We start from the raw sequence: 24,399 nt of genomic DNA on the forward strand, positions 1-24,399 counted from the left end.
CTTTAACGACATAAGTGTTCTTATTTTATCATAGAATATAATTCAGGGATAAGACTAAACCTTACTAGGTTGGGATATTCATAACATGCTAAACCTATGTGTCAACTTCCTGGTCTACTTTCCAAAAGGGAATTGAGATGGACCTTTGATGACACATCATTTGCATAGGAAGATAAATGTTATACATACATTGTGTCTCTTATATATAGTAACATACACTAATATATACACAGTGACATGCAATACTACATCATATATAGATATTGGAACGTGCATTCCATGATATACTTTTGGAAATAACCTAATAATTGAGGGTTTGGTGTGGTAACAGAGAGGTGGGCTTGATAAGGAAACTATGATGTGCTTTGTTGAATGACCAGACCCAAAGACATTACAAGCCTTCATTGTTTAGTAGAACACGATTCACTTTCATCGATTACTTGACAATGTTAATATGACGGATGATGTTGGTTGCAACTAGGAGAAGAACACATTACATGTGTTAGCATGATTGTGGGGACTCAAGGAACAAATTCCTCTGCAAACTCATTGCTAAGGGGAGATTCACCATAGGAAACAATGTGAAAATGACTCTAGATCAACTTACTTACAACCTTCTTTTAGTTAAAACTAACATAACCAGAGGCACAATTCACACATTGGTCACTCCAACAAATCCCTTTTCCTATAGGAATTCTAGGCTAGAATTTATATATCCACATCTAGTTATTGATGGCTAGGCATATAGTAGGGCATGTTACATAAACCTCACACAACACTTTGTAATTATTTCAGCACCCCCACCCCCTCATGTGCATACAGTTCTTGATAAATCATGCATAGGGTGGATAACACTTCGCGTGTCCCAATTACTATAACCACCAACAAAACTATATTTGATGTGTACATAGGACATATAGCCAACATATCAACAATAGTATAATTTTTTTTAGTGAACATCAGAGAGTCACAACTTTCCAAAAACGATAGGCGCTAGGATAGGGACCATACTCACCTACCAATTAAAGACTATTGCAATCAAATCTATTATGCAATGGTTTCCACTGAGGTAGACTCCAAGGCATAAGGAAATTATTCTTAGGGTACTTCCAAACTCTGTGCAACCTCCAATGGCTACAAAGTTGATGCTCCAGTGAAAACCACCAATAGCGCCAAACCAGTCTTCTAATTCCCCCTTCAAAGTGTTCCCCTTTCCTCTTTAATCCCCTTATTCTAGCCTATCTTATAGCTTTTTCTATCCTGACCCAAAATGTGTGGGAAAATGAAATGCAATTCATTTGTCATTACCTTCAATATTTTTTATTTTGTTGGCCTTGTCATCACTAATTGATTTTTTTTGTCTACCATAATGCTACCTTCCCCTTTCCTTTCCATTTGTAAATCTTCAAAATATCCCCCGAGCTAAATACTGCTTAACCTTTGAGTCAGTGTCACTTTTGCCTTAACCCATGTGCCTATTTTCCTTTTATTTTTCTAAAACACTTGCAATGCCTAAAAGTGATCGAGGCTATTACATAATCTATCTCCTTATCTAGGAAGTGGGTTGCAAATTGAGGGGAATCATATCAATTTCCATTTTTTATGGATTTGAAGGAAAAAGGGAAAAAACAAGCCAATCATTTTAATCTCAATTCATCGTGGTGATTAGACAAATATTTTAGAAAACTTATTCAAATTACCCAGGCACTGCTAATTTCTTGCTAAGAAATATCAATGGCAAATCGATTTGCCAAAAAATTGTAGAAATGCAAAAAAAACTGATAATAGAATGGGTTTCTTTGAAGAGGAGAGAATATGATGAAGAGCTCAAAGACACTAAATATGCACTTTAGGTGATCTACGAGTCTAAGGGAGGAGGATACCCAACTCAATCACCCAAAGATCAACTGATAATTCTAGAATCTAAAAGAAGGAAGTTTCCTTATCGCTTCATGAATTTAATAACCTTCCTAAAACCCAATTCCTTGAGGAACAATTTGGGTTTTAGGAAGGTTATTAAATTCATAAATCTAAAACTTATATGAGCCCTCATTATGCTTGAAAATATTTGGGATATTCTTCAAACAAGGCATACATAAGGCCTTGGTTGGTGTGCGATGTGTAAAGATGGTTAAGAAAACATCTCACATTTATTTATCCATTGTATTTATTTAAAGGATATTTGGAACCATTGTAAGTTAGCTTTGCATGTGGATTTCTTATGGCAGGGTGCATCCACAGGGGCTTCATTCAATGAACCTCTGACATAGCACGTGCATTCATGGCATACTAAAAAATACCCTTAATGTTAGTACATATTGGAAAACACCTCTAAAAATAACTTTATTTAACCCCCTACCAATACTAACCCAATACATTATCCCAATTTAGAAAACCCCTACTTTCACTAGATATTGTAGGTATTCATTTTTTCTTTAACATTTTTATAACCCTTTATATTTATATCCCTTGCATAGTGACATGATGCCTCTATTTTAACCCCACATGCATTCTACAATGCACCTCCATTCTTTTGATATACATTGGAGATGCATATTAGTATTCCCATAATGTGATTACTCAACCCACACTCAAGCACATATCACTATGATTTATGGCATTTAATCATCTAATGTCGATCTGTAGATGATGTGACTATGGCCTATCCATCTCATAAACATGGAAAATTTCATGGAATTAATTAAAAACATGTGTTCTCTATCAAGTTAAGCTCAAGGCTTCTTTTGTGACAAGGATAAATGAGTGGCTCTATTTGGTCAAGACTAGTTGGCTTGGTTCATTGCTTTTATTGCCAAGATCGAGGATTATTTAAGAAATTAATGAAACCTATATTTAATGGCCAACAAATAAAAAATTATATTGTGTTAACTTAATAAATGAAGTTTAATTTTTAATGTATGTTCATATAACTTCACTCCATTCCTCTCCTCAGTCACAATATAATTAATTTATGAACAACTGCCTAACATTGAATTTATGGCATTACTCAAACAGATGTTTGCTCAAAATGCATGGTTGTAGCTTGATACGATGAAAAATACTCTCGATCTAATGTTTTAGGAAATAATCCAACATTGTTTTAATTGAATAGAACACTTGGAAACTTGGGTGATTTCTAATTTGGGAAATGTGTAGCATTGAGGGCAAATTTCTTAGCTACATCTCACTGGATATTCCATTCTAGTTTCTTCTTGGATATTGTGCACATTCCTAATTTTGTGCTCATTATGAGGATAATATATATACAAATTATCCCCTTCAGAACCGTAACATTTGACTGGAATCCTTCCCATTTCCCCAAAAATTATTCCATCTTGAATCCATTCTAGATTGGTTGACTTTGACAATGTGTTAGGATTATCTTGAATGAAAATAAGTTTAATTCCATTCATTGTTTGATCTTGGTGGCTCTTTTATAATTCTACTTCACCCATGTTCTAATTATAGAAGTATTTTTGCTTCTTGATTTTCTTATCAAGGGTTTTAGGCCCATCAAATAAAATCTTATCTCTATGGAATGCAAGCAACCCATTGAAGAACCTATGTATCTTTACCTATGTAATGCTCAAAAAGGTACTTTTAGGCTAGTCTTTGATTCTTCAAATGTGAGACATTTTCTTTGAATAATATGGTGAGTGGTGATGTTTCAAACTCTAATAATACTTCTTAAGTGCATAGAGCCTTTTGTGAGACCCCCTATTTGAATATGCTTTATGTTCGCCCTCTTTCCACAAACTCGATCCATTCTTAATTTGCCTCCAATTGATTTAAACTTTATATTAGTGAATCATTCTTCATTTTCCTCTAGAATTGATTTAAGTTTTATATTAGTTATGTTTTCAAATTATTTTCCCTCTCTTGAGTCCTTAGCATACTTGTGTTATCAATCTTCTAGCTCACACCTCCAACTTCAAGGTCCTCTCCGTTTCTACCAATTATAATGATTCAATACTTTATTTTTACTCATTAGATTCTATCTCCTCATTCCCTACATTGATATTCAAACATTTAAATTATTCTCCATGATTGTAAGGATGATATCTATACTCCATCTTTCCTATCCAATATTAATCTTGAATTCTAGCCTTTAATTGTCCCTTGTGTAAATATTACCTGCAAAGTTTTCATACAATTAATTTGTTTCATTTCCAAAATTCAGTGAAACTTTTTAGTAATATGATCATCCAATAATTTTCCACATCATAATAAATTTCCAACTTTGACTTTTTTTGCTTTCTTAAAACATAGATTTTGGTGAAATAACTATCTTCAAATGTGGAAAAACTAGAAATTTCACTCCCACAAAGTTTTCCAACATATTGAAAAAAATCTAATGTTTGAGAATGAAAACAAAAATGAGAAAAAGGCCCAATCCAATGACAAAATGAATCACGACAAAATCCAATTGTACATTACTATGAAAAAGTAACAGTGACAAAAATCCAATGGTTGAGGACAATTTTGTTTTCATCAAGTTACTCCATTTATTATGTTATCAGACTAATTTGTTTTCATTAAACATTAAAAATAGACTCAGCGTCAACTTCTCCTATCCTTGAAGATTAAATTTAGCTAATATTGATTTTTCAAGACAATAAAATATGTCTAGTGTAAGGATTATCAAAGTTCGACTTGTTTCCTTGCAAAATTTTCATGTTTAATCTCTGCATAACTTCCCAACATTTGACTTAATAAAAAAAGTGAAACTTACATAGGGTGCCTACCTATATTAACAAAACAATAATTCATTCCTAATATTTTCATGTGACATGCCCATGAAAACTTGTTCATAGTTTAGAATATGCCACTGTTCAAGAAGCTATGTTAGTAATAGTTTTGTTCCTCCTTTACCATTTTCAATAAAGGAAGAAATCACATCAATTTTCAGAAACAAGGGATGGTTTTCTAGATCTTTCCACCTAACAATAACATTGTTGCAAATAAAAAGAATTCAAAGCATACCTATCCTTATTTCAACATTTCCTATCTACCTAGTTCCATGCTTTGTTGCAAACTTAAATTTCATATGGATCTTTGTTGTAATTGATGGGATTTGGCCACCAATTTTTCTTAAACTAAATCTTAAGAAATAGTTGAAGGTTAAGCTTAAAAGCAAGAAAGACATGGAACCATGTACAATAGAAACCATATAGATTTTATCCGGAAACACATATTTTTTACATAAGTGCATACAATGACACTTCATAATAGAACTCTTGATTGTTGTCCCAGTGTCATGTTCATGGAAGTCCACACGCAATCACTATTCAAAATATAATTCTTGACACATCTAACCTTGTGAGTTTTCCAAGAGGAAACTCAACCTTGAGTTTCATAGCAGTTCACAGACATCTAAAAAACAAAACTCTCTTTGCTAAAAGAGTTGAAAAATGAGGATATTTACTTTACAACTATATGATAAATTATTCTCTTCTTGGACATTTTAGGCATCAATAAAATGAATACCAAATGTATTAGGATCAATTTTCCACACGTTCAATGTTGTAGACTCTTCCTAGCACTCCTTTAGTTGAGCTTAAGTGTAAGAATGCATGCAAGAGACCCAATTAGATGCATTTAAACCAACCTTGATTACAAAATTTGAACTAATGATATTTATCATGTTCAATACAGTTTGTGGAGAGCACCTTTCAAGAAATCAAGTTCAGGGCATTAGCATAGCGTACATCCATAGTATTCATTCTCGAAGATTCATCCCTTATGATTGAATAGATGTCATATATGGCATCCAAAGCAATTTTATTTCTTTTGTCAGCATATAAGGATAAATTATACATTTTCATAAGCCTGAGGGATTCATTTACATCACTTTGAGCCACTATTTCTGAGAATCTAAGCTAACGTAGGGCCTATGAACAATAAATCCAGACGAAAGAAACATACATAATATTTTATAAATAAATGTGTTTCTAATATTAAAAGGCTAAATTTGGATTAATTTTGTTTCTTAGTCACAAATCCACTCTAGTCTTGAAGAGATGAGAACTTGAAAAGTCACTTCTCCTAGAATTCGCATGTAACACTAGGTAATTGCACAAAGGAATAGGTAAATTACCATTGAGATGTGAAAAATTCTTAGAATTGTTATGGAAGTGGTGTAAGAATGTGGTGCATAACTTTTTTCTTCCTCTTGTCTCATGGAAGAATAAGCAATAGAAATATATTCGGTAAGGTCTTTAGGCATAGAAGGTGATACCCTTCTTGCAGCTACTATATAAGTCCCAGAGAATATTAACCATCATAATATTAAAAAATGTTCAGCATTAGAGTACAAATGTTTGAGAATCAATATCTAAAGAAGAGGTGACAACAATTCACCTAAGGATGGAAGACTCAAGAGGAGTAAAGCCAAAATATTTTGGCTCACACTTTTGATGCACATATAACACATGGCGTACCATTTCCAGATCACTATCCATATCGAATTTGTCAAGTATCATCCACAAGAAATCAAAACGAGAAAGAAATGTCAGAGGAAGTTTGATATTCTCTGCAGGTGTTCTTCGTAGATCATACTGACCCCCGTGGTAATGAACAACATAGTATAAAACACAACTCAAAATTAAAGTTCCATCATAGAAGTAGGATACAATGTACACTAAAATACCAGAAAGCAAACATGATCCATACTCTCCTTTCAAGTGAAGAGTATATAAGGAAATGTTAATTAGCTATGGAAATAAAAGCACGAAAAGGAACTTGAGAAAACTATATATAGTTAAAGCTTAAATAAAAAGATACTAATTTAAAACAAGTAATGTAAAACAAAAAATATCTATGAGCAAGGAAACAAAATCACGGTAAAAATAGATTAATCTTTTTTTTCCAATTCTAGTTCCTGAATAGGAGGAAAATTAAGGGCACTAGGATCTTTGTACAAGTCAATAAATGAGTTTAAATGTGTTTCAAATTTCTCCATCCTCTAATGTATCCTAATGGTTTACATCTCAAAAAATGAAAATGTACGTTGTACTTTCAATCCAAGATCCAGAACTGAAGAGCACATAACAAGTTTAACAAGGAAAAGTGAGACGAATAGACACACAAAAGCTCTAGTTAAAAAGAAAGATGAATGAATCTCCCAATAAGCACAATATTCCAATTACATATCTCTTCTATAAAAAACATTGATAAAACAAAAGCCTTTACTTCTATACAAGACACCTTCTGTGCGTCCCACTAGGTTGATGCAATTCCATGAGATCTATCTCTAGAATTCATGAGATTCAAAAACTCATATTCATCATAGGACCTCATATGAAGATACCTTCAAACTGAATGAAAATAGTAGTAGAGACAACCAGAACAATCGTCCGTGCATTTATAGATGTTGTTATGCCCACCTTTGCAATGCTGACAATTTGTTGCTCCATCATTTCATGAATAACAGTATGGTCTGTCTCATCCATAGCACCTGATTCATCACATAAAAGATCCATTATTTATGTCACTACTCTGAAGGTGCCGAAATATATATGTTGGTGAAACCTCTAATGCATTATGTCTAAGCTAAAACAATTTCCAAATCCAAAGAAACCAAAACTTTAAACATTGGAAAGAATAAATCTCAAAAACATACCAGGACCTGCCTTCAAGGAACATTTCATTGAGTGACCGGATCCCTTTAAAAAATAGTTGTCATACCAACACCACTGCTTCCTCAACCTGTGGTGTAACCCCTCGAGGTTCCACACTAATCATGTGTTTCAACAACTGACTCTTTGCAACTCCAAGATCTCCCATAAAACAGACATGCAGGTCACCTCTTATTTCCAACCAAAATAGAAATGTGAGCAATAAATATAAATTTTCCTTTGTAGATAGACTCCAAAGAGTAGATAAGCGAGAATAATAAGGAATTTTTCTCAGATAATCACCAACAGGATAATCAAGTTTCTCTGTAACATCTTGGAACAACCTTGGTGAAAATTCCATGTAATAAAAGTTAATAAAGGAAAAATGATAACTATGGTTGATGGGACACTTATTCCAAGCTAAATGTTGGGCAAGGCATCCTAGTGTGGGTTTTCATTAGTTTATTATGGCTAGGGAAATTGGGAAAGGCAATGGATAAGGCATTTGGAAAGGAAAAGTGGCATTAATTGGCATTTTATTTATGAAAATAATGGAAATAAGGAGAAAAGGAAGGTGAAAGGTTACATGTTTCATGTGAGGAGGAAAATGAAGGAAAATAATGGAAAACGAATAAAATAGAGGCCTTATTAATAAAAATGCTTCCGAGGATTAGTTTGTAAGATTTTTTTAGTTCAGTTCTGGAGCTCTTTCATTACTCTCTCTCTCACCCTTGAACACTTAGAGTTCTTTTGGATCAGTTTGGCATTGGATCAAGAAAGGAAAAGAAGGCAAGAGGAAGGAAGGATAAAACAAGGAAGAGAAGGATCAAGTAACTACAGTAGGATTCTTTGCAGGTATTGATTTGCATGTGTGGTTTCCTTGCTATATTTGGCATGCATGGTGTTGCATGTGTGTTCGTGGTTTACTTTCTAACATTGGCATGGGTTTTTCCAAGTGTGAAAATGTTTTTCAGCCTAGCCTTTCCATTTACGGATAGCCATGGTGTGATGGGGTTCTCATGTTTTTGTTGAGCTGGATTGCCATATGGATTTGAAGTTGAGTGAGGTGGATCTTTGGATAAAAGAACACATGGCCTAGTAACCCCTGAACCAGACTGTGGGTTACGGTAAAGCTAGATTTTGTGTTGCCTCGGTGGGCCTAGGAATCCTTAATTGGTGAATGGCGGGATATACGGTAAATAATAGAGTTGGGTGCTCTCCATCAAACCTGGTAATCCAAATATGGGATATGCGATGAATCCTAGAGAGTTGAGTCTTGGTTAGGGCCTATTGATCTAGTCTGGATTGTTGTAAAGCTTAGAGACTGGTGTCTCAATTACGGCCTAGTGATCCGGTGTGGATTGTTGTAAAGCCTAGAGACTAGGAGACAAGAATATTCGTCACGGTGTAGGTCGAGAAATCCAGTGGCATCCATGTTTGTTTGGGCCTAGTGATCTGGTGGAGATCATGGTAAAGCCTATCATTACATGTTTATTGTTTTGGCCTGGTGATCTAGTGTGGATTGTGGTAAAGCCTAGTTTCTATTGATGAGGGTGATGTGATTTAGCCTCGGGATGCCCTAGTTGGTTCTTTTGGTTTGAGTCCCACATTCATGCTTGGAATATGGCATGGGGGTGATTGACTGAAGAGAGATTTGGCTCAACCAATATATGCTCCAGTGGAATGTCGTCATCCCATACTAGGTTGGCTTTTGCATTCATTAATAAGAGGTTCACTACTTGGTATCGTATGTGTAAATGTATTGGTTTATATGTGGATTCTATGGCTAATGTATCCTTGATATTTCTTTTGTTATTATGTTGTTTATAAGCATGTATTATGAAAATGATGATGTACACCTCTCCTCATGTTTTGATTTGTAAATGAATGAACAATTTATCTATGGCCTAATAGATGATAATGAGGCTAATGTGATAAGAAAATAATGCCTCGTAGTGAATATGAGATAAATATGATACCCCTATGCTCAACTCTACTAGTAAGACCTATAGGTTTCATATTTGTGATATGTTTGACAAAATTCCTATCATGGCTAGTAGGTGTCCAGTCTAATCCTTTTAAATGTTTTTGTAAATGTGTCATTGTTTGATTGTGTAAATTCATTTATGAAGGTGTCATTGAGTTTTGGGAAGTGACGTGGGCTCTGGGCCTGAAAATGTGGCACAAATCCTAGAGTTGCAAGCATAGGTCTGAGGAGAAAAGTCCCCAGATGCACCCATGCCTACTTTGGGAGCACTTGGAGCCTCCTAGATGCACCGTTGTCAATATCAAGGGAGCATCTAAGGGTTTAATGGTCTAAAACCAAAATGGAACCGAGGGATTGGTCATGGCGATGACTAGGAAGGCTTTTGGGAGTCCCGTAGTAGGTATAGAAGGTTTGTGTTGTGAGTTTTCATCAATTCCACTTCCTTACGGTCACCTAGGAGGTTGAATCCCATTATAGTGGCCTCTCATCGCATATTTACCCTGGTTGTCCGGTTACTTGGGTAGATTTGGGATGAGGATGTTACATAACTCTTCAGTAAAATAACAGTACCTTCATTCCATCCTTGCGTTTTCTAGTGGGGGCACGAACAAGAAGTAGAAGTAGAGATTTTTTTAAATCCTCATGTCCAAATATTTATGGAGCTAAAGAACATGTAAGCTTGTTATAGATGTCCCCATACTTAGCAAGCAGTTCTTGTTAGGTCCCTATAATACTAGTGATTCCCCCATTACTATTGTAGTTGTATCCCTTATTAATATTGTTGTGCCCACATTGTCCCCATATTGTTATTATTGTGCCCCAGAAACCCTCTATTATTATTTTTGTGCCTTTATATTATTATTGTTAGGTCAGCTTGGTTATATTGTGACCCCTTGGACTCCTCTATATAGAAAGGAGGTTTTGTCATTTGTATCATCCAAGAATTGTTCATTTGTGTAATGTAAAGGAGGTTGCCTCGTCGAAGAGGCTGAATTATAAGGCGTTCATCTATCTTTTCTATCTTTTTGTGAGCTGGTTTCATAACATTTGGTATCAGAGCTTTGGATTTTAGGGTTTCACTGCTCCAAACAGGTCATCATGGAATTTGCACTATAACTTTTTGTCTGCGACATTTCAGATGCTACAAAAAAAGCCCATTTGGGCCGAAGTCGTTTTGAACCTTGGGTCCGAATTTCAGAGCTTTTTGCACTGTATTTGCGGAGATATGATATGAGGAAGTTGGCCTTTTTGCAGACTCCCAAATTACATTCCAAACAGGTGACCTGAGGAAAATCTTCATAACTTTTGTTTTGAGCATCAGATTAAAATTTCGTCAGAAGTTATAGAAAGAGGACAGATTATCATTTCCTATATATATATTTTAGATATGAAGGTCAAAACAGTGACACGTGGCACTTCATACAAGTTCGCTCTTCAGAAAAGGTATATAATCAGGTCATCTTGGGAGATTGTGCATAACTCTTTCTTGGAGAATCTAAATTTGATCAGACTGGTGGCATGGAAAAGAGGACGCAGAGAGCTATTTCAGATCACAATTTTAGAAGTGGAAGATCTGAAAGTACAGAGATACATCAAATTCAATATCGAGCTCCTACAAAGTGAAAAAAGTTGTGTAGTTTTTTTTCATTTTTGCATAAGCTTTGTTTGAAAAATTAGTTTGAAGAAATTCAAAGGGAATAGTAAAGCATTATTATCGGTAACTGATGACCTGAGGAAAGAAAATCCAAACACCTAGTAAGCAACCTGAAAGCTCTAGCATGACTCATGAAGAAGAGGAAGAAATGCAACATGATATATAAAAATTACGAGACCAAATGCAACAAATGTCACTCGCACAAAAAGTAACAGAATCTAAGATGGATGGTTTAAAGAAAGATGTAGAAGCTAAGATGTATGGCATGGAAGCTAAGATGAATGATGTGGAAGCTAAGATGGATGATTTGAAGATAGATTTGAAGACAGATTTGAAGACAGGCATGGAAGATTTGAAGACAGATTTGACAAAGTTTCTACAAGAAATGCTTACTAATGGTGAAAGGGTAGTAAAGGAAACTCATGATGAGAACAAAATAAATGTTAATCATGATTTCATAGACTCTAACATTGGATCGAAGAACCACCATATTCCAAAAATCGATATGAGGAATTTTAATGGCAAGGATCCTGCAACATGGATACTACAGATGGAGAAATTTTTCGATCTCCATAATGTGCAAAACACACAAAAGGTACGTATTGCAACTTTATATTTGGAACCAAATCAGTTTATATGGTATCGATGGCTTTGCTCTCGTAAACAAATTGTCACTTGGGCAATTTTTACGGAAGAAATGACAGCACATTATGAGGATACAAAAAGCAACACTTTTTTTAGCCAATTGATAAGTCTCAAACAAAAGGGTTCAATGATGGAGCACATTGAGGACTTCCAAAAATTGAACATAAGGGTAAAAGATATTCCAGAGGAGCATAGAATTGATGTGTTCCTAGGGACTTTAAAGGATAATATCCAACATGAGGTTCACCTTTGGGAACTTGATTCATTGGAGAAGGCATTCAGATTATCAAGAAAAATTGGAAAGCAAAATTATGGCAACCAGAAAGCCTACCACTCACAACTATAAAGATGGAAGTGTTGCTTCCCCTAGCCTTCCACAAGCTATAAGGTTGACACCACAAGAATTGGAAGAAAAAAGAGTAAAAGGGCTTTGTTACAGTTGTGATAGCAAATACACTAAAGGTCATAAGTGGGTTGAGAAGAAATTATTCTACATAGATTGTGAAGAGGAGGAAGAAAAGGAACAAGAAATGTTAAAAGAAGAGGATATACTCCAAGAACAAACCCTAGATAAAGAAGTAATGAATCCGACCATATCTTGTAATGCATTGGCTGGAATTACCACTCCTCAAACTATCAAGATAGAAGGACATATCAAGAAGAAAAAGGTAATAGTGCTGATTGATTCAGGAAGTACCCACAATTTTATTCATTGTAAGATAGCAAAAGAATTGAATTGCTTCCTATATCCAACACCAGAGTGTCAAGTGATGGTTGCAAGTTGAGGAACCATAAATTTCTCTAGAAAGTGCCATAATATCAAGCTATCCATGGGAGAATATGTATTGAATAGTCCAATGCTTTCCATTGCAATGGGAGGTGCTGATGTTGTACTAGGAGTCCAATGGCTACAATCCTTGGGTACAATAGTTTTTAATTTTCAAGAAATTTTCATGAAATTTTTTGTAGAAGGAAAGGAAGTTGAATTAAGAGGTATTGTAGGGAAAATTGAGAAATATAATCAGCTCTAACGGTATGACAAAGCTTCTAAAAAAGGAACAACGAGGTGTAATTGCACAATTATGTTCGCTAGATGTTTCCACATCGAAATCAACTATTTCTCCATATCTCCAAAAATTCATGGAAAATCATTCCAAGTGTTGGCATTATGATACATATGTTGTACTTGATGGCAACCCACTCATCTCAGATAATAAATTATAGTGTAGAGAAAAGTTCACGCACTTATATGCAGAGAAAAGTTTATTTCATGTAGAGAAAAGTTCACGCACTTTTATGCAGAGAAAAGTTTATTTCATGTAGAGAAAAGTTCACGCACTTTTATGCAGAGAAAAGTTTATTTCATGTAGAGAAAATTTCACGCACTTTTATGCAGAGAAAAGTTTATTTCACGTAGAGAAAAAGTTCACGCACTTTCATGCAAGGAAAAGCGCGTATATGTTGGAGAACTTACCTTTGGTCCATGGTAGTTAGTCCTTGGTATTTGAACCTATGAGGAAAAGCGCGTATATGTTGGGAGAACTTACCTTTGGTCCATGGTAGTTAGTCCTTGGTATTTGAACCTATGAGGAAAAGCGCGCATATGTTGGAGAACTTACCTTTGGTCCATGGTAGTTAGTCCTTGGTATTTGAACCTATGGTTTTGGACCATGGTACTTCGTCAAAAGTGTTGATCTCACGTACTTTCATGGTTGGTTCATGGTATTAGTCCAACAGTTTTTTGATCCTATGATTTTGGCCCGTGGTATTGTGAAAGGCCTAAGCCTATATAAAGCAAAGGAGATCACTTGCCTAATTCATCCTTGCAATTGAATATCTTAAGATCTGAAATATTGGGTTATTGTTTTGAAAGTTTGATCTATGAAAGTGAAGTTGAAAGTGAATCTGTGAAGGGTGATCTCTCGAGCGCTGCAGCTGCGGAAGTGCGGAGGCACCACAGAAGGTGCAGTACAGAGGCGCCACAGAAGGCGCAGTGCAGAGGCGCCACAGAAGGCGCAGTGCAGAGGCGCCACAGAAGGCGCAGTGCGGAGACGCCACAAGAGGCGCCACAGAAGGCGCAGTGCAGAGGCGCCAGAGAAGGCGCAATGTGGAGGCGCCACAGAAGGCACAGTGCAGAGGCGCCACAGAAGGCGCAGTGCAGAGGCGTCACAGAAGGCGCAGTGCGGAGACACCACAGAGGCGCCATAGAAGGCGCAGTGCGGAGGCGCCACAGAAGGCGCAGTGCGGAGACGCCACAGAGGCACCACAGAAGGCGCAGTGCGGAGGCGCCACAGAAGGCGCAGTGCGGAGGCGCCACAGAAGGCGCAGTGCAGAGGCGCCACAGAAGGCGCAGTGCAGAGATGCCACAGAGGGTGTAGTGCGGAGGCGCCATAGAAGGCGCAGTGCGGAGACGCCACAGAAGGCGCAGTGCGGAGGCGCCACAGAAGGCGCAGTGCGGAGACGCCACAGAGGCGCCACAGAAGGCGCAGTGCGGAGGCGCCACAGAAGGCGCAGGTGCGGAGGTAGTACAGATATCCGCAGATCTATACCAGTGAAGTTGCAATCCCTGCTTAAAATTTGTTTTAACTGCCTTTGACTATTCTGCAGGGTTTTGGGTGCATAACTGATGTTTGGTTATTGGTATTGAGTTCAGACAACAGCATGATTAATGACTTATCTTTATGTACTAGATCTGGTTGATAACTCTCATAATATCATTGTATATGTGTGGATCTGGTGATTGGGTGATTCAGAAGGTTGTTTGATTATGAGCTTCAATGTTGTTGTTGGGTCCAGTATGAAAATTGGATGAAAAGTGGCCTTTCAGATTATGTGTTGTGCTTCAGTGTATCCAGTCTGAAAATTGATGAAACGTGGTACCTGGAGGAGAGAAGATTGTAGGCCAGCGCCTATGTACTAGTATCTAAGCTAGTACAAAAGCTAAGGGAGATCTTTGGAGCAATGTAGCAGGTAGCAGCCTAAGTACTAGTAAATGGATCGGCTAGTACAAGAGCAAAGGGGGTTGTAGCTCCTGTACTAGTATAAGACTGCACCAGTACAAATATTGTAAAAGGATTTTCTTATTAAGAAGAAGATTGAGATGACTTGCAGCAGGTGGTTTTTCTCCCGCATTGGGTTTCCACCTTATATCATGGTGTTCATGTGTGTGCCTTATGTGTGATGATCTATTCTCTATTACTGCATCTGTTATCTGATAATATGGTTGATAATGTTCTAATGCACTCATTGAAGATCAATTAACTTAATCATAAGAAGTTGTGGAAGTAGCATATATGAATCTGATTATGGAAATGAAAAAGTTTTATTAATGTGATAATACTGATTCACCCCCCCTCTCAGTATTATTTCCAACACCAAGGTATTTGAGACTCCCAAAGGTCTCCCACCTATTCGTGATCATGATCATGCTATTCATTTGATTCCAGGAAGTGTTCCTCTGAACATCAAGCCATACGGATATCCCTATTTCCAAAAGAGTGAAATTGAACGTATGGTTGCAGAAATGCTAGAGGTTTGTATAATTCAGCCTAGTCAAAGTTCTTTCTCTACTCCAGTAGTATTGGTGCACAAGAAGGATGGATCATGGTGCGTGTTTCTGGATTATAGGGAGCTCAACAAGCTCACTATCAAAGACAAGTTTCCCATTCCTGTCATTGATGAATTATTGGATGAATTGCATGGATCAATTTACTTCAGCAAGTTGGATCTTCATTCAGGATATCATCAAATCAGAATGAAGACTAAAGACATTCCAAAAAAAACATTTAGAACTCATGAGGGTCATTACAAATTTTTGGTCATGCCTTTTGGCCTTACCAATGCACCTTCTACATTTCAAGGTTTGATGAATTCCATTTTCAAACCCTTCCTTAGAAAATTTGTGTTAGTATTTTTTGATGATATACTAATCTACAAAAAGCCTTGGAAGGATCATGTTGAAAATGTTGACAGGGTGCTACAACTATTGGAGGAGAAACAATTATATGGAAAGAGATCCAAATGTTTCTTTGGAGTACAAGAGGTGGAATATCTGGGTCATATTGTATCTCATGAAGGAGTTAAGGTAGACCCTAGCAAAATTAAAGCCATTAAGGAATGGAAAATCCCCACATCCATAAAGCATCTGTGAGGATTTCTCGGGTTGACAAGGTATTATCACAAGTTTGTTAAGAATTATGGGAGAATAGCAGCACCTCTAACAACATTATTGAAGAAAGATGCATTTGCATGGACTCCAGAAGCAACAAAGGCCTTCGAACATCTTAAAGAGGCAATGTTCCAAGCACCGGTCTTAGCTACACCAGACTTCACAAAAACCTTTGTTGTGGAATGTTATGCTTCAGGAAGTGGAATTGGTGTTATTTTAGTGCAAGATGAAAGGCCCATTGTTTTCAAAAGTCGTCCAATCAAGGGAAAGTATTTACACAAAGCTATTTATGAGAAGGAAATGTTGGAAATACTACATGCACTTAAGAAATGGCGACCCTACCTAATGGGAAGACACTTCAAGGTAAAAACGGATCATGATAGCCTTAAATACTTTTTAGAACAAAGATTATCCTCTAAAGAGAAACAAAAATGGGTCACAAAGATGTTGGGTTATGACTTTGAAGTCATCTACAAAAAAGGGAAGAAAAATGTTGTGGCAGATGCACTCTCAAGAAAGAATGAGGATGTGGAAGCATTGTTGTTCACCATTTCTATTATCCAACCAAATTGGATAAACGAAGCAAGGGAGGAATGGAAGAATGATGAAGAAGTGTGGGCACTTATTCGAAAGTTACAACAAGATTCCAATACATCTGATACATTTAGTTGGAAAAATGATTCGTTATGGTACAAAGATCACTTATACCTCTATAAAAATTCCCAACTCAAACAAAAGATTCTTATGGAATTGCACACTTCTCCCTTAGGAGGGCACTCAGGATTTTTAAAAACTTACCACAGGGTTAAAAAGGAATTTTTTTGGGATGGCCTTAAATCGGATATTCAAAATTTTGTGGCAGAATGTTTGGTTTTCCAACAAAATAAAGTTGAAACAATTAAGACCCCAGGTCTATTACAACCTTTATCCATTCCAAGCCAATGTTGGGACGAGGTTTCAATGGATTTTATCACAGGTTTACCCAAGTCTGAGGGAAAGAGTGTCATCATGGTGGTAGTTGACAGACTTACCAAGTATGCACACTTTTGTGCATTATCACATCCATTGAAAGCCAGTACAGTTTCTACTGCATTTATGGAAACAATTCAAAAGCTACATGGAAACCCAAAGATTATTGTAAGTGACAGAGATCCCATTTTCAATGGAAATTTTTTGATAGAATTATTTTCTTGTCGTGGTACTCAGTTAGCTCATAACTCATCTTATCATCCTCAATCTGATGGGAAAACTGAGATAGTAAATAAATGTTTGGAAGGATATATTCGTTGCTTTGTATCTGATAAATAGACACAATGGGTCAAATGGTTGCCTCTAGTTGAATGGTGGTATAACACTTCCTTCCATACTGCAAAAAAAGTGACCCCATTTATGGTACTTTATGGATATCAACCACCATCCATCACATCATATTTAAGAGAAAATTATAAGGTTCAAGCAGTGGAACATCAAATCGATCATCAACAACAAGTTCTCCAACTCTTAAAGGATAACCTTGTGTTGGCACGGAATAGAATGAAACAATAGGTAGATCAACATTGCAGCGAAAGAAGTTTTGATGTAGGTGACTGGGTATTCCTACGGCTACAACCATATAAACAAATGTCCCTCAAGCAAGCTAAGAAGGATAATAAATTATCACCAAAGTATTATGGTCCGTACAAGGTGTTGCAAAAGATTGGTACTATGGCATACAAATTAGAGCTTCCTGTAGCTTCCCGAGTGCACCCAGTTTTCCATGTTTCATGTTTAAATAAGGTTATAGGCAACAAGCTCCCAGTTCAAACAATATTTCCAGAACTTGAAGAGGAAGGAAAAATTATATTAGAACCATAAGCAGTCACAGAAACAAGAACTCGATAGCTACAAAATCGATCAATTTCGGAGTACCTTATCAAGTGGAAGAACTTATCCGCTGAAGATTCCACATGGGAGGATGATAATTTTATACAGAAGCATCCAAAACTACTCAAGCGTTGAGGACAACACTTTTTTGAAGGAGAGGGGCATGTTAGGTCCCTATAATACTAGTGATTCCCCCGTTACTATTGTAGTTGTATCCCTTATTAATATTGTTGTGCCCACATTGTCCCCATATTGTTATTATTGTGCCCCATAGAATCCTTCTATTGTTATTTTTGTGCCTTTATATTATTATTGTTAGGTCGGATTGGTTATATTCTGACCCCTTGGACTCCTACATATAGAAAGGAGGTTTTTTCATTTGTATCATCCAAGAATTTTTCATTTGTGTAATGTAAAGGATGTTGCCTCCTCGAAGAGGCTGAATTATAAGGCATCCATCTAGTATCTTTTCTATCTTTTTGTGAGATGGTTTCATAACACTTCTATTTATTCTTTTTCATCACCTTGTAAAACGTACCTACATGTGTTTGAAATTAATGAATAAAATAATCAATATAGAGAAAACATAGATCAAATAAAAAATTCACTAAATGGAATGTTTCAAAAAACTACATATTCTAGACATATGCAACCAAAAAAAAGTTTCTAACCTACCTGCATCAGATGTGGAACTTTACTTATTGAACTTTACATATCTATAGAATGCATACCTAATGGTATATTAACTTTAAAGACTATATTTTGGTGGAAGGATCCATCATATTGGTAAACCCACTTATTAAACAATTATATGCATGATGTGGCCTAAATGTATCGATGACTAATGCTCTGTAGAAGGAACTGCGAAACTTGCCTTGTGAAGTCACATTATAGAAAGAGATGTTGCTCTGTTTCTTCTGCTTTTTGGCATAACGCACAATCAGTGGGGCTAGTGGTCCCATATTTAAATTATTTGCAGTAGGGACTCAGGAGCTTGTTATGCACTAATAGCTAGCAGAATGAATTTACCTTAGGAAACGGTGCCTCTGGAAAGGAAGGGAGGAAATATGATGGAGATACCCCTGCTTAAAAGAGTAAGAAGGTGCCCACTAGCCCCTACAGTTTCTCTTGGATCTGGAGATAGCAACACATCCGAAAAGGGTCAATCCCTGAAAAGAGTGGACTAGGACTAGAATGAAGGTCTATTCAACCCATTACCCTGCTTCATTCTATGAAGAAATATCATAGAGGGTAATCAAAGAGTGTCGAGATAGCCAATCACAAAATTCATGAATCAACCTGATCAAATTGCATAGGTGGATTACCCAAAATACTATCAATGGCAAAGAAGATTTGTCTTCTATTTCTAGGTAACCAAGTGAGCTTCTCAAGGAGAAGGGGGTGAGTTATCTTGAGTAATCTCAATATTTGGGATCCATTTTGAGAATGAAGAGGACACGCTGAAGTATTTATGTTGAATAACTTTCTTTGTGTGACCAATTCCCAAAAGGGCTTTGGCCCTAATGCTAGATTCAATAAGGAGGGGTCTTTGATTCCTAAATCTCCATTCTTATTATAGGGACAAATAGTACCCCACTTAGCCAGACAATATTTCCTGTTGGTGTACCTACTTGCAGAGGAGATGAGAGATTTGTTGTTTCACACCCAAACAAGAGCTTTGGCCCTAATGCTAGATTCATTAAGGGACAAATAGTACCCCACTCCTAAGGTCTTTGATTCCTAAATCTCCATTCTTTCTATAGGGACAAATAGTACCCCACTTAGCCAGACGATATTTCCTAGTGGTGTACCTGCTTTCCATAAAAACTTGCAGAGGAGATGAGAGATTTGTTGTTTGACCCCCAAAGGAGCTAGAAGGCCAATAAATTGAAATTTTGGTAAAGTTGAGAGGACAGACTTGAGAAGAATCATTTTACCAGCCACGTTTATCTAGTGGGCACCCCATTGAGCTAATTTCAATTTGAACTTATCTATAATGCTCTACCACAAAGTAGATGAGAGAGAAGAAAGGCATATAGGCATATCAAGATAGGAGAAATATTTCCAAATGGGTTTGTAAGGAAATGATAGTGCACAAGCAATACGATTTAGCGAAGATTGAGGAACATTTTTCAACATGCAATTGCTCATTTATTTTCCCTCTAGAAGCTTGGAGGAAAAGATCCAAGATAAAATTAAACCTGCCGGCAATGATTCGAGAGACTCCCCCAAATAAATTGGTATTATCTGCGAATTGAGAGTGATTGATTATTTTTATAGCATGAACTATTTTTATCCCAGGAAGAGAGTTGGATCTTTGATGCACTTCCAATTTCGAACTAAGAGATTCAGCCATGATGATCTATAACAGTGGGGAGAGGGTGCTTAGCAATAAGAATAATAGTAATCCATGAGCGCAAAGGTGTTCCATCATGAAGATAATTCCTTGGGTTTCAAAATTAGCTCAAATAAGGAAATGATATTGAATGATAAATTAATTACGTGCTATCCAGATAGATCTTGAAAAGAATTTAGGAATAGAAGTTCAAATCCGAGTTATGAACTTTAAATATATCAAGGTTACTCCTTTCACACAATTTTAGCAGGATTTTTAAGAGAGCATGGTACTTTTGACTGTGTTTAATTCTCTAACAAGCTCTTAGAGAACCTAGGAAACACAAACTGCAACAATCAGTTCTATTTCATGTAAAAAATTACATGATAATTTTGAACCATTTTGTAATTAATATGATTGCTATTTCCTAGGTTCAATAAAAAGGTTCTACCATCGGTCATCTCAACAATGAAATCCATCAAAAACTGGACAAGTCATTGAACTAGGGATGTTACACTTTGTTGTCAAAAGGAGAGCCTCAATATGCTTTAAAATACCCAACTTTGTTGTCACATGCTCCCATTAGAAAGGATAAATTTTAAGGCTACTATAAAATTCAAACTCATTTATGAACTCTTCAATCCAAGAAACATCAGAAAGAAAGCTTGCAGACATATAAGTAATGGAAAAATAAACATATCACCTGTCAAATCCAAAATAAAAAATGCACAAATCTAGAGACTTCATGGCTGATTAGCATACCTTTGGAGGCTTGAATGGATAATCAGGAGGAAAATGAATAGTAACCACAAATACACCCCCTGCATAGACTATCAGGAGGTCCCATAATTGTGGCTCGCCACTGAAACATTCCATTAGCCAGTGGACCTACAAATCAACTAAACCCTTGCTATACAAAACCCTCTATTATTACAATCCCCTAAATATATAAACCAGATGCATTTGTTAAAATTTTTGAAAGTGGCATTTCTAAGGTTATTGGCAAAAGCCATAATGGATATCCAACATAAGAACAACTTTGACAAAATTAGAAATTACTAGGCTTGTTGATGTATGATCAAGAAAATGTTTACAACACCTCATGAGCAATTATCTTTAAAGAACACATGCTCATTTCTAGATCATAAACATATATAGATTTGTTATTGCCACCAGCAACAAGTTCTCATCCATGTGTTGAAAACTTAATGCAAAAAAGCCCAATGAGCATTTGTTCTTCATAAATAGAGAAATCCACCCCTTCATGAATTTCCTACAAAGATTCACCTATTCAGACATTTTCATAAGGTTCTATTACAGTATGAATGTATCTATGATGTCAATGCTTCAAATCACAATTAACTATGCATAAATTTCATAAATACTAAGCAGAACTATTACAAAAGTGTCAATAGTTCACCAATTACAAAATATCAATTTTAAATCATTTGTGATATTTTAATTTGCTTCTTGAATATCATGACTTGAAGACAAACCTTTTAGCCATTTCAAGGACTTCAAAGTACATGGTACTTGGTGATTATATACACTTGATAATCTCTTTTAGAGGTAATGACACCTCACAACTTCACTAGTCACATTTATTTTTATTATGATGTTTCAACATCATGAATGCCATTACTTGCAATGTACAATGAAATTAGACAATGTTAGTATAATTTCTACACTCAAATCTATCTATAAAAATGAAGTCTTTAAATTTAATGCACCTAACATTTCCTACTGGGATATGTATTATCATTGCATATTTTCAACTAAAATAATACACAAGTAGTACATCACAACCACTGCAAATTCTTACTCTAAAATATTTTTTGGAAGGAATCTTCCACTAATATACAAACAATATGTGTGTATGATGAACTCACAAGGTAACACATGATAAATATTGACCAAGGGCACAAGAAATCCAGAAAATTTGTTGAATAGTGGTAACAAATGCACACAACACTAGAATAAGGAAAACAAAATTCCTAAATGAGCATTAATACACAGTCAGATTACGAGAAGAAAGAAACAAAAGGATCGCAATGCTAAAAGACCATAGGCACTACAACTTCTTTATCAAGACAATTTTGTTTGATGTTTTGTTTTTCTCATACAAATCATGCAACCTTATTCATATTCTTTATGTTTTCTCCTCACAAGCCACATTGAAGTAGACATTCCTTGCTATATACTATAGGAATGTAGTAATGTCCTTCCTATCTAGCAATTTCTAGGGTTCATTTTTCATCGAAAAGGGTTATTTTTCCACTCGATCAATCGACAAAAATCAATCCTTTAAACCTAGTATATCCTTCACCTCTAATTTCCATAGAAAAAAACATACCTATTTCAACTTCTACATATAAATTATTGCAATTGTTTCAATACGTATGGCTTTGATACCAATTGTCAAAAGTTAAAATAGAGGGAAAACTAAACTTAAAATAAAATAGAGTAAATGATAAAAGTTAAGAATAGTACACCTAACAATGAAAAAAATAGTTCGAACAAGGTTAGTATATTTATTTATTAGCAAAATTAAATACACAATATTCACCTAACATTCACATTTTCACCTTATCAAAGCTAAATACATAAACTTTCATCTTCTCCCATTCATTTAACATGAGTTCACCTTTTTTCCCATTACACATGAGGGAATCTAGCATATTTATAGACTTTATCCCATGTGATACCATGGGATAATGCCACATGTACAAAAGCATGTTGGGTCCCTATAATACTAGTGATTACCCCATTACTATTGTAGTTATACCCCTTATTTATATTGATGTGCCCCTATTAACCCCCATGTTGTTATTTCTGTGCCCCATAGAATCCCTCTATTGTTATTTTTGTGGCTTTATATTATTATTGTTAGGTCGGCTGGATTATATTGTGACTCCTTAGACTCCTATATATAGAAAGGAGGTTTTGTCATTTGTATCATCGAAGAATTGTTCATTTATGTAATGTAAAGGAGGTTGCCCCCTTGAAGAGGCTGAATTCTAAGGCATTCATCTATCTTTTCTATCTTTTCTTGAGCTGGTTTCATAACATTTGGTATCAGAGCTTTGGCTTCTAGGGTTTCGCTGCTCCAAACAGGTCATCGTGGCATTTTCGCTATAACTTTTTTCTGTGACATTTCAGAAGTCACAAAAAAAACCCATTTGAGAAGAAATCGCACTGAATCTTGGGTCTGAATTTCAGAGCTTTTCGCGCGATATTTGCAGAGATATGATCTAAGGAAGTTGGTCTTTTTGCAGACTCCTGAATTACATTCAAAATAGGTGACCTGGGGAAAATCTTCATAACTTTCTCTCTGGGGATCGGATTGAAATTTTTTAAGAAGGTACAGAAAGAGGACGGGTTGTAGTTTCTTGTATGCATGTTTCAGATCCAAAGGTCGAAACAGTGACTCGTGGCACGTCGTACAAGTTCGCTCTACTGAATTAGTCTATAAGAAAGTCACTGTGGGAGATTTCACATAACTCTTTCTTGGAGAATCCAATTTGGGTCAGACTTGTGGCATTGGAAAGAGGACACAGAGGGCTACTACAGCTCACAAATTCAGAACTAGATGATTGGAAAGTACAGAAATAAATCAGAGGCAATATCGAGCTTCTACAAAGTGAAAAAAGGTGTGTAGATTTTCTTAAATTTTTGCTTATGCTTGGTTTGAAAATTTATTTTGAAGGAATTCAAAGGGCATAGTAGAGCATTATTATCAGTAAATGATGCCCCGAGGAAAGAAAATGCAAACACCTAGTAAGGAACCTGAAAGCTCTAGCATGACTCATGAAGAAGAGGAAGAAATGCAACATGATATATCAAAATTACAAGACCAAGTGCAACAACTGTCCCTTGCACAAAAGGGAACATAATCTAAGATGGATGGTTTAAAGAAAGGTGTAGAAGCTAAGATGGACTGTTTAAATAAAGGTGTAGAAGCTAAGATGATTGACGTGGAAGCTAAGATGGATGATTTGAAGATAGATTTGAAGACAGACATGGATGAATTGAAGATAAATATGAATAAGTTGCTACAAGAAATGGTTCCTAAGGGTGAAAGGGTACTAAAGGAAACTCATGATGAGAACAAAAGAAATGTTAATCATGATT

General features: G+C 36.0%; 1 pseudogene; it reads right to left on the minus strand.

The window, feature by feature from the left end:
* Nucleotides 1–5,464: 5,464 nt before the first annotated feature.
* Nucleotides 5,465–21,144, minus strand: LOC149193465 (DNA replication licensing factor MCM7-like; annotated as a pseudogene).
* Between the last annotated feature and the right edge of the window lie 3,255 nt (nucleotides 21,145–24,399).

The sequence above is a fragment of the Pinus tabuliformis genome, chromosome 2_2 (assembly GCF_031772625.1).
Source record: "Pinus tabuliformis cultivar Carrire ecotype Pingquan chromosome 2_2, CPIR1, whole genome shotgun sequence".
Lineage (NCBI taxonomy): Eukaryota > Viridiplantae > Streptophyta > Pinopsida > Pinales > Pinaceae > Pinus > Pinus tabuliformis.